Genomic DNA, 10,977 nt, shown 5'->3' with positions numbered 1-10,977 from the left:
TATATCATGTTTACGTTTTGCTAGACTTCTAGAATGATGATGGATGTAGGAATAAATGAACTCACCTATCGATGGTATGATAGTGTCATTAAATAATGCATGTGGATTTGAATCTAACTTACAAGATGCGCTTTCGAAAGAGTGATACAATTTAATATCAGAAATTGCAATATTGGACAATACTTGATTGAGAAATATTATCAATTTTAAGTCGATATATGATAGACAAAACACCAATATCTTAAGCGAATTAGGTTATTATGTTACGCAGTTGCCTAGAAAAAGAAATGTGTATCTCCCAAATAAAATAGGCGTGACTCTAAAGAAACATTTCGGAGGGTTTTAGGTTTGATCATTCCTTACGATGATTCATGGTTGCCATTAGAATCGCTTTCATATCATCTCTCTCTCTCTCTCTACAACGACATCACTGAGATACATGTTTCGACTTTTCTTTCTTCCAGTCTCCACGTGGAGCCAAATTAGAGCGCAAGCCACGCAATTGACTTCGGTCAACGACCTCGTACGATGGGCAAATGCCAAATGCTGTCTTCCATCCTCTCCTGCCACCTAACCACAACTCCGGTAACTTCAGGGAAAATTCCACACGGTTTGTCTTGGCTTGTCAAAAGTCTTTTTTGACCTGACAAAAGCTGTATACTAGTCTTCTTCACCGTTCAAGACCGTGGAAAAGTACCGAAATATTTTCAATTTATATTAATGTGATATATTTATTATTCGTTGAGATTTTATTATTAAATACTGATTAAAGTCTATTTATATAAATACTGGAATGCAAATGATATCAGCATGACGCTCGAGTGACTAATAATATTATTTTAATTGAAAAATCATCCAGAAAATAATAGCGCAAGCCACAGAATTGACTTCGGTCAACGACCTCGTACAATGGGCAAATGCCAAATGCTGCCTTCCATCCTCACCGTCCGTCTTACTCTTCTGTCTGCCACCTAACCACAACTCCAGTCACTTCAGGGAAAATTCCACACGGTTTGTCTTGGCTCGTCAAAAGTCTTTTTTGACCTGACAAAAGTTGTATACTAGTCTTCTTCACCGTTCAAGACCGCGGAAAAGCTTAGTGAGTCCAATCAATGTTTGCTCTCCTTCTTGTAGTTGGAAAAACTTAAAATGTCTATGCACTTGTTTATTGTAATGCCTAAAGATTTACTATCATTCTCCTTATATTATGAGTTATGTCTCTAGTGCCACTTCCAACTATTTATCTTTCACTAACTAGTATATTGGATTTTCTTATCCCATATTAGAATATCTCTATCAATTAAAATATTACAAAAGTCCAGTTTTATTAAAACATGAAATGCTATGTCATCATTGACATTTTTATAATTAAATGAAAAATATTAGGAGTAGATATTTTTAGGATCATACCAAAAATATTTATATTCTTTTCTTATTTTGGAAATATAAATTTTATACGGTTATTAAATGCGTTCTTTTGCTAAAAAAACTCATCTAAAAAATAAAAATGGAAAAAACCATTTCTTAACAAAAATTATTTCCGAAAATAGAAATATTATCAAACGTAACCTAAATTGTTCAAAACTTATCCACAAATTCCAATTTGCCATGGTACACCTTGGTATTAAATTTTCCAAAAGAGGATTGATATTTCACCTTTTAAGCTGTCCTAATGTCGATTCCATTTTTCTTATAAAAAGCACGTCATCATAAAATTACTCAAATTTCAGTTGGTTGTCCCTAGTTTCATAATAATCTAATATTGTATTTATCATCCACATTTATATGTTGTTTGAAAGAATTGTTTGCCCTGAACTTATTGTCTACATATTAATTTAATTCTCAATTTTTTTTTATTTTTAAAATTTATTTTTAAAATTTTTATGTGAAATTTTAAATATAATCATTTTAATCAATTTTTTTATTTGTAATAATAAGTTTACTTGCAAAATTTCTCCCATAATAAGCTTATTTCTAAAAATTGTTTCGAGAATAAGAAGCAACTTTTTTGCTTCTCAAAATTGTTCATGGGAACAAAAATTAGAAAAATTGTTAAGAACAAATATTTTACCAAACAGGTTTCTGTTCTTTTTTTCTTCTGAGAAAGAAAAGAACAGAAATTTGGAGAAATGGAAGCGTTACCATGCGCTGTCTTACTAGATTTTCCGAATGGTCTTACAACAAAAATATCTTCGAGAGCAGACCGTATCCTTCTTCTTCCTGTAATTGCGTGCCCCTACCCGTGCCGCAGGCCCAAGCTATCCATCATGAATTCTTGCTTCACCGTCTCCATCTCTTCTTCTTCTTCTTCTTCTTCTTCTTCTTCTTCTTCTTCTTCTTCTTCTTCTTCTTCTTCTTCTTCTTCTTCTTCTTCTTCTTCATCATCCAGATTTTCAGTACTGAGGCTGTACCCGAATATATGTATCATATTTGCCCAAACACCGCCCTCTTCACTCCCAACTCCACTTACGAGTCCAACCTCGACACCCTCCTCTCTTCCCTCTCCTCCGCCGCCCCCAACAGCACCGATGGCTTCGCCAACGCCACCGCCGGCCATAACCCTCCCGACCGGGTCTACGGGCTCTACCTCTGTCGCGGCGACCTCGACACCGCCGCGTGCAGCGACTGCGTGGCCGCCGCAAAACAGAAAATCCTCGAAACATGCTCCAACGAGCGAGTCTCGGTAATCTGGTTCGCTGAGTGCATGTTGCGGTACACGAACCAGTCCATCTTCTCTGCCATGGAGCGAGAGCCGGCTGCCATTTTGTACAACACTGGGAACATCACCGACTCAACCTAGTTCACGCAGCTCCTGGCAGGAACCCTGAACGACGTCGCCACGAGGGCTTCAACTGGCGGGTCGGGGAAGAAGGTCGCGGTGGCAGAGGCGATCTACACGAGCTTGCAGAAGTTGTACACACTCGCGCAATGCACTCCGGACTTGACAGCGTCAGACTGTGACACGTGTCTCTGGTACGCGATCGGTAATCTGGTTCAGGGGAAGCAAGGCGGGAGGACGCTCACTCCGAGCTGCAATGTGAGGTACGAGTTCTACCCCTTTTATAACGCCTCAGCCCTGCCAGCACCGGTGCCTCCGCCTCCTGCTCCCACTCCGGTTACCAGTCCTAAAGGTACATGTTTGTTTGTATTGCTTGTCTTCTTTTGTTATCGAAGACTGGATTTAGTCCAGCGGGCCAAAAATATTTACTCAGATTTAGCTAATCTCTCCTACTAGGCTCTTGGATTCAATTTTGATTAATCATAGTATTCACCATCTGTTTAAAAAAAAAAAAAAATCATTATACAAGCGGTTGTATGCATATTGATCTGAGAGATTGAGTAGCTATAATGTCCAAAGAAAAAGACGCGAGGTGATCGAGGATCACATATAAAACTTTCTGGTGTTTAGTGCGTTTGAGTGGTGACTCCGGTGATTATGCTGCAGCTTTTTCTTTAAGAAAACTGTTGGCTGGATTAGAGGTATTATAAGTATTGACAGAAAAGACAATTTGAAAGGTATTATCAGCTCTTTCAAGTCTCTAATGCTACAAAGTCGTGATGAAGTATCTTTTAGGTGAATACTTTTTCCTAGGTGGCTCGATTATCTCAATCACTCATACCAGTTGAACATGGTGGGCTCTACATCCACTTACGAGATTAGATTATTTACATAACAATTGGTTAAAGGTTGCTTTTAATCAAATTAATGGTTAATCCCCTGTAAACAATTGGTGCACTCGCATGTGATTTAGGAGAAAGAATAGAGTTGTGAGTACAGATCATGGATTACAGCTTCATTTCTTCTGGACATTTGCTCTTTAAGCGTACCCTTTTTGTTTTACCCTGTATTTTACATTTGCTCTGGCCTATGGTGGCAATTCCAGTTTCTAGAATCCTAAACAGTCTTGACCACGTATACTGATGTTACTAAGATGTGGTTGCACATATGTAGGGAAAAGCAATAAAACTACCGTGATTATCATCGCTGTCGCTGTTGCTGTTGGCGTAGGCGTGGTGCTTCTCTTCCTCGCTTGTTGTTTCAGGCGGAGGAAAGTGGCCAAGACGTATGGAGCCGTCCAAGGAGATCACAGCGGTATGGAATATGTATCTGTGCCGCATACGTGAATAGAATGATGAAACCGTACAAATGGGGATGTATTATGTCTACGCTTTTGGCAAAATAACCATTTTAAGAGAAGTCAAGCTATTAAAACGCGCCTCCAGTTATTTCTCTGGTTGGACGGTCCAAGAAGGCAAAACTTCAAGAGAGAAATAACTCATCGCTCGAACATCTTTTGGGGCCAATCCTTTTTCTCTTTTATCATAGTCCGCGTAATTTTTCAAGACGAATCTTTATCTCAGATGATAGAGTTGAGATTCGCACCAAGGTTATATTTTCAAGAAAGACACGTGGATAGTAATGCCGTTATTAATGAATTTGGTTCAGTTTTGAAGTATTGATGTAAATTATCAAATGATCATGTCTTTTCTATATTTTTCGCATGACTTTTCGAAAGAAATCTCTGCCTAATAAAATCGGGACTTGTGGACGGCAACGCGGCTACTAATTTTCTAAGGGAAGGGACGCGGGGGGCCAGGGGAAGTTTCCTCCAAGACAATCTCGCGGCCGTTTCTAGGACGACGGAGTTGACTTGGAACTTCAAAAGCCAAACTCAGGAACGAACGATCTCCCATCTCCCTCGGTTCATCCAGAGTCCCCTCCCTCTCCACTTCCCGATGGTGTTCAAGTTCTTGACGTTCAATCCCAACGATAATTACCTCAACACTCGGCCCGGCTCGCCACCGGCCTTCACACCTTCGCCGTCGGCTTCTCCTATCGTCTGCAGCGGCTGCACAGGCGTCATCAGTAGATTCAACGAGCTGCAACTGCAGGATCTGTCCAGGTAGGGCCCTTCTCGATCGTCATCATGAGTCCAGTCACTAGAAACCTGGTCATCCGTCCCGAACTCTGCTTAAAATCGTGAATTCTCTTTGGAAAGATCACGTTTCATCTTGATTTCATGCATCACAGATGGAGGAGCCGTGGAGGAGGCTCAGGAGGAGAATCCTGGGAGAAGGAACGGTTCAGCGGGAAAAGCGAACCCAATTGCCGAAAAACAGGTAGAGCTTTTTAAGAGCAATTGTTGGGATTAACATGTCCTTCATCTTTAGCGATTCAGCCTCCAAGTGGCGATTCATTAGCATAGCTTGGATGTCGTTGAACTTCTTCATCTTAGTTTCTGAGATGAACAAAGAAGACAAGCGTTAAGATGGAATTACATGTTGCTGATACGTTCTCCCTGCACTTCTGGCCTGTAATATTTCCCACAACTTGTAGCTGCTGTCCTTGCGCTTTGATGTCTCAATATAAGTCTAACTCAAAATTGTACATATTAATGGCAAAGCAAGTATTTTTAAGGTTGAAAGCCCAAGGCAGGTTGGGCTTTCAGCTTTCTCGGCATGCCCACGCGACACTATTCATTTTTTTTTTTCCAAAATTGTCCTCACGAATTTTTTGTTTTTCCGGTGCATGCCCTTGGATGAAACACTGTTCATCTTCTCCGGGCCAACGACTGCTACAGGGACGCCGCGACCTAGGTGATCGTCGTTGGAGAGACAGGCGACCTCCGCGAGTCGTGGCGTTGCCAGCGACCGTCGCCTGCCGCACTGCGACCTTCGCACGGAGCTCGTCGGGGCTGCGCGACCCATCTAGTCGCAGGTCTGGTGGTCGTGACCAGATCTGGTGCCGGAGGCTCGAGCGGCGACCAGATTTGGGTCGCGAGCCCTTGCCGCCCCCGGATCTAGGTCGCGGCGACGTCGCGCGACCCTGCCGCGACCCAAATTTGAGATGGCGAGGTCCTCTCGCGACCTCGACGCCCCGAATCTAGGTCGCCGGAGGTCGAGGCAGCATTGCGCGACGCGCAAGACATCACCGCCCCAGATCCGGGGGTCGTCGGAGGTCAAGGCGGTGTCGTGTGACGCATGCGACCTCGCCACCCCAAATCCGGGGTCACCGGAGGTCGCCAATGGCCGTTGCCCTTGCCAGTCAAATTTTTTTTTTTAATTTTTCTTTTGATAATTTTTTTTACCACAAAGCTCATTTGTAAATGTAATTCTCCAAACACTATTTTGTTCAAAGTACTTCACAAAGAGCTTTCAAAGTACAATTTACCAAACACAGTTTGCATTTTGGAAAATACCTTTAACTCAAAAATCTTTGCATTTTCCTAAAAACTTTCTCCAAAAGTGGTTCCCAAACGCACCCTTATTCTCTAGTAATTTTGTGCTTGCCGAGATGCATAAGAATGGGAAATTTTATATAGGCAGGTGACATTGTACAGGAGTGTTGTGCGGCAAGTAACTTTGAGAAATGAATTGCGCCGGAAAATTCCCATTCCTATCAACTTTCGATGTTGAGAATAATCACACGAGTGTTTAATTTTTATTTGATATTAAATGTGGTTATTGAATTTATTTTTATTCAATTTTAGTCTTGTTTCCTCCTATAGGCGCGAGTGAAATTTCAAATGCCAAGTCCTTGCAATATGATTTAGCCACTATACAAGCCGCCACAAACAATTTCTCTCATCAAAACAAGTTGGGTGAGGGCGGATTCGGTGGAGTTTTCCAGGTATGATCAGCTAGAAACTAGATTGAGAATGGTTCAAAATATAAGGGAAGATGTCACAAATAGTCCCCATACTATTACTTAATGTGCAATTTGGTCCCTGAACTTTTGATCGGCTCAATTTAGTCCCTGAACTATTAATAATTGTCCGATTTGGTCCCTAAACTTTCGATCGGCTCAATTTGGTCCATAAACTATTGATAAATGTCCGATTTAGTCCTTTGTTACTGTTTTTCCTTCTTCTTCTTTTTTTTTTTTTTTTTTTGCTTCTTCTCTCTTCCCTCCGCTGACTCCGGCGAAGGGAAGTCGGTGTCCGGTGAGGGCGACCCTCGCCGACGTTGGGTGAAGGCCGTCCTTGCTGGATGCAGGCGAGGGCAGCCCTCGCCCAACCCGGCTGCATCACCCCCTCGGCGTATAGGGTTTCGGGGAAGGTAACGGCAATGACGCATTTGGGTGGCAACTTGGCTGGTCGTCGAGGGACCAAGCGACAGCAGCAACCAGCGTCAGGCCAAGGGATTTCAAGGCTACTGGGTTGGTGGCTGGTTGACGAGGTGGCTGGACAAGGGCTTGGTTTCAATGACGGCGTTGGGGGTGGCGGGGATGGCATGGCTCGGCATAGGCGTTGGGCGGCGTCACGGCGCCTTCTCCCTCGCAGACCGGCGAGGAGCACCCGGTGTCGGGCCGCCTCGCCTACGTCCGACGGGGACTGCCCTCACCGACGTCGGCGAGGGCGACCCTCGCCGGCGCCGGCTTCCCTCCGCCGGAGCGACGGAGGGAAAAGAGAAGAAGCAAAAAAAAAAAAATAAAAAAAGGAAAAACAGTAACGAAGGACTAAATCGAACATTTATCAATAGTTCATGGACCAAATTGAGCCGATCGAAAGTTCAGGGACCAAATCGGACATTTATCAATAGTTCAGAGACTAAATTGAGCTGATCGAAAGTTCATGGACCAAATTGCACATTAAGTAATAGTATAGGGACTATTTGTGACATTTTCCCTAAATATATTTGAGAGATCTTTAGGATTAAAAAATTTGAAGATCTTTGGTTTGGTAATATCGAAATGCTGTGATCAGAAGCTATTCATGTCTACTTAAACATCAAAATATTAACCTTCCAGGGTAGGCTTCCCAATGGACAACAAATAGCTGTGAAGAGACTATCTCAAAGCTCAAGACAAGGTGCCCAAGAATTTAAGAATGAAGTCCTATTGGTAGCGGAGCTTCAACATCGGAACCTTGTGCAACTGCTCGGGTTTTGCTTGGAGGGTAAAGAAAAACTGATTGTTTATGAGTTGTTGCTGAACAAAAGTCTTGACTACTTTCTATTTGGTATGTTGCCTTTTCATATATTCCTAATTTATTGCTTTTTATGTTGAGGTGATCATGTGATTAGCCTCAAATTATGTTTAATGTTTCACTAGCTTTTGGAACCTAAATATGTTCCTTGCATAAAATCTATTCAAGAGGATTTGTCAACCGAAAATACCTTTAATTTCAACTGTGGATACACGCAGATCTTGAAAAAAGCAAGGAATTGGATTGGTCGAGACGTTACAAGATAGTATGGGGGATTGCTCGAGGAATGCTCTATTTACATGAGGACTTTCGACTTCGGATCATTCATCGCGATCTAAAACCAAGCAATATCTTGTTGGACAATGAAATGAACCCAAAGATTTCAGACTTCGGCTTAGCAAGGATTTTCGAAGTCGACCGAACACAGGCAAATACCAATAGAATTGTGGGGACTTTGTAAGTATTGTTATGCTTTGTTCTCCACTTTTTATGCCTATGTAGGCTTATATTGCTGATGTGTTATAAATTCCAGTGGTTACATGTCACCTGAGTATGCAATGCATGGGCAATTCTCTGTGAAGTCCGATGTCTACAGTTTCGGTGTCCTACTTCTTGAGCTCGTTAGTGGTAGGAGGAATAGTTTATCCTTTGAAGAATATAGAGGTGAAAAACTCACTAGCTATGTAAGTTGTGCAAACTTACTATATCTAGTATGAAAATTGTTAAACTGAGCAAATTGCATGTACTGAGAATATTTTTTTCCAATGAATTGTTTTTAGGCTTGGGAAAATTGGAGAGATGGTAAGCCATTGGAAGTGTTAGATCCAGCCATTGGAGACTTGTATTCAAGGGATGAAGTTCTTAGGTGCCTCCACATTGGTCTACTTTGTGTTCAGAAAGATCCAATGGATAGACCCACGATGGCAACCATAGTCCTCATGTTGAGCAGCTACTCTGTTTCTCTTGCATCGCCCCTACAACCGGCGTTCTTCCTCCGAGGCAGGACAGAGAGACCAATGAAAAATCTCGAATCGGACCAATCCACCAGTAGGTCCATGGCAATGTCGATCAATGAGATGTCAGTCACCGAAGTATACCCTCGGTGAACGGTAAAGGGAGTTGGAAGTCTTTCTTCATATGATTGTCTCATGGAGAAACCTTATCTTAAGATTCGTGGCGTTCCAGTTCGATCATTGATGAACAACAAGCAAACTCCTACGTCATATATATCTAAAGCTACAAAGTGTCTTCTCCTTCACGCAAATCATGGTTTGATCCACTAGAGTGGCATGATCTGCTTACAGTACTTCTCATGATATATGATAAAATAAATATCCGTTCGTACACGTACCGCATTCATTCCATCACTTTATTGGAAATCTGGGTCACAGACATGACCTCCAGATACATGCACTCGCATCTTTACTCGATCATATTGGTTAGTGGTTTGATTACGATGGAAAGGCAAGCAAATTCATATGCAAATTTCTAGACCTTTCAAATGAGTAGATCGGATTGGAAAAGATTTGATCTAAAATGGCTTATTTAATTTATTTTCACCTATTTTTATATAATACAAATTCGGTGACTCATACTTAATTCATACTCGATTCTATTTATATTAATTAAAACACTTCTTTTTTTAACCCAACTTAGAAAAATCATATTCAGACCGCAAAGTGAATGAGCACGAGATCAAGTCAAAGCGATAGTGAAGAACAAATCATAGAGATGGATTGTGTCTAAGTAAGTTGTGAACCCATATAAAACCCACATTTTTTAGGCCTTACATTTCTAAATCAATTTATCACCCATTTATTGAATTTAACTAATTCATATAATAACACAACTCATCAAATATTAGTTGAAAAATGGGTTTATAACACATTTTGATACGTCTACCTATGCTTACGCAAGAATAAACACCTCCACACACACACAACCACCCCCCGCCGGAAAGAAAGGGGGGGGAGGGATCACTATTCCACCAATACCTACCGCACCCTGTTTAGCCACGCTCTATAGCTGATTAGCTACTTCCGCCACTGTTCTCTCGTATGTCTCTCTCTATCCGATGAGCTCCTCTATGGGCGACAAGCGCTCAAACTTCTAGCGTTGAGTAGCGAGATGTGATGATGAGGGAGGAAGGAGATGTTAGGCGGATGACCGGAATGCGTGAGTGTTCTAAATCCTATGAAACGTTGACATACAAAGTGATATATAATTTGATGAACTCGGATTGTGGAAACCTATTTCATATGAATATAACTAGATTATATAAGTCTCATATAGAAGAACTCAGTTAACACGTGTCATAAGATCCAATAATTTTCCGCACGTAAAATTGAGGAAGGTTGGAATAATTTCTTGTGCGACAGCAAATAAGATCCCAATCCATCAATTTTTTGTTGAGAAAACCTCATAATATATTTTGGAATTGGCAAAACTATCAATGATATATATTGATCTAGATAAATGCAAGAGTTGTTTGTGTTTCAAGTATCCGCTTCAAGAGGATCTTTGATATAATCGGTGGAAAGATTCTAAGTGACAAGGAAAACCTACTTTAACAAGTTTAGAAGAATATGGAGTTCATTTAGACTTGGAAATAGCAATATATTAAGTTTTTAGGACCTTCACTACTAACATAATTGAAGTGCCTTGAGATGAATAGTTGAATATAACTAGAGAACCTAGATATAACTGGGGAGCCAGATATATCCGGAGTATGATATGAACAGATGCACACTTAAGCTGAATATCAGCAAAGTACCGTGAAGGATGGATATAAGCAGAAGCATGTCTTGAATGTGATATCATCAATAAATGAAATGTTGGATATAACCAATGACTGAACATAAGTGGAACATTTATACCACATGCAGCAATAATTTTATCATGATCTTCAAGATTATGCCATTTCTTTACGGTGAAATGTCATCGTCGATCTGTACACTTCTCTCTCGAAATTAAAACTACCCCCCTCTTATCTTTTCTTTTTCAAAACTGCCCCCGATGCTTGAATTCCACACTAGCCCCCCCCAACCAA

The 10,977-nt window shown here is 41.2% G+C and overlaps 1 pseudogene; it reads left to right on the top strand.

Annotated features, from left to right (window-relative positions):
• Nucleotides 1-2,349: 2,349 nt before the first annotated feature.
• LOC120293178 lies at nt 2,350-9,161 on the top strand (annotated as a pseudogene).
• Nucleotides 9,162-10,977: the final 1,816 nt, after the last annotated feature.

This window comes from Eucalyptus grandis, chromosome 5 (genome assembly GCF_016545825.1).
Source record: "Eucalyptus grandis isolate ANBG69807.140 chromosome 5, ASM1654582v1, whole genome shotgun sequence".
Lineage (NCBI taxonomy): Eukaryota > Viridiplantae > Streptophyta > Magnoliopsida > Myrtales > Myrtaceae > Eucalyptus > Eucalyptus grandis.
The sequence above is the reverse complement of the archived record's forward strand: the minus strand, read 5'-3'. Positions and strand labels throughout refer to the sequence as shown.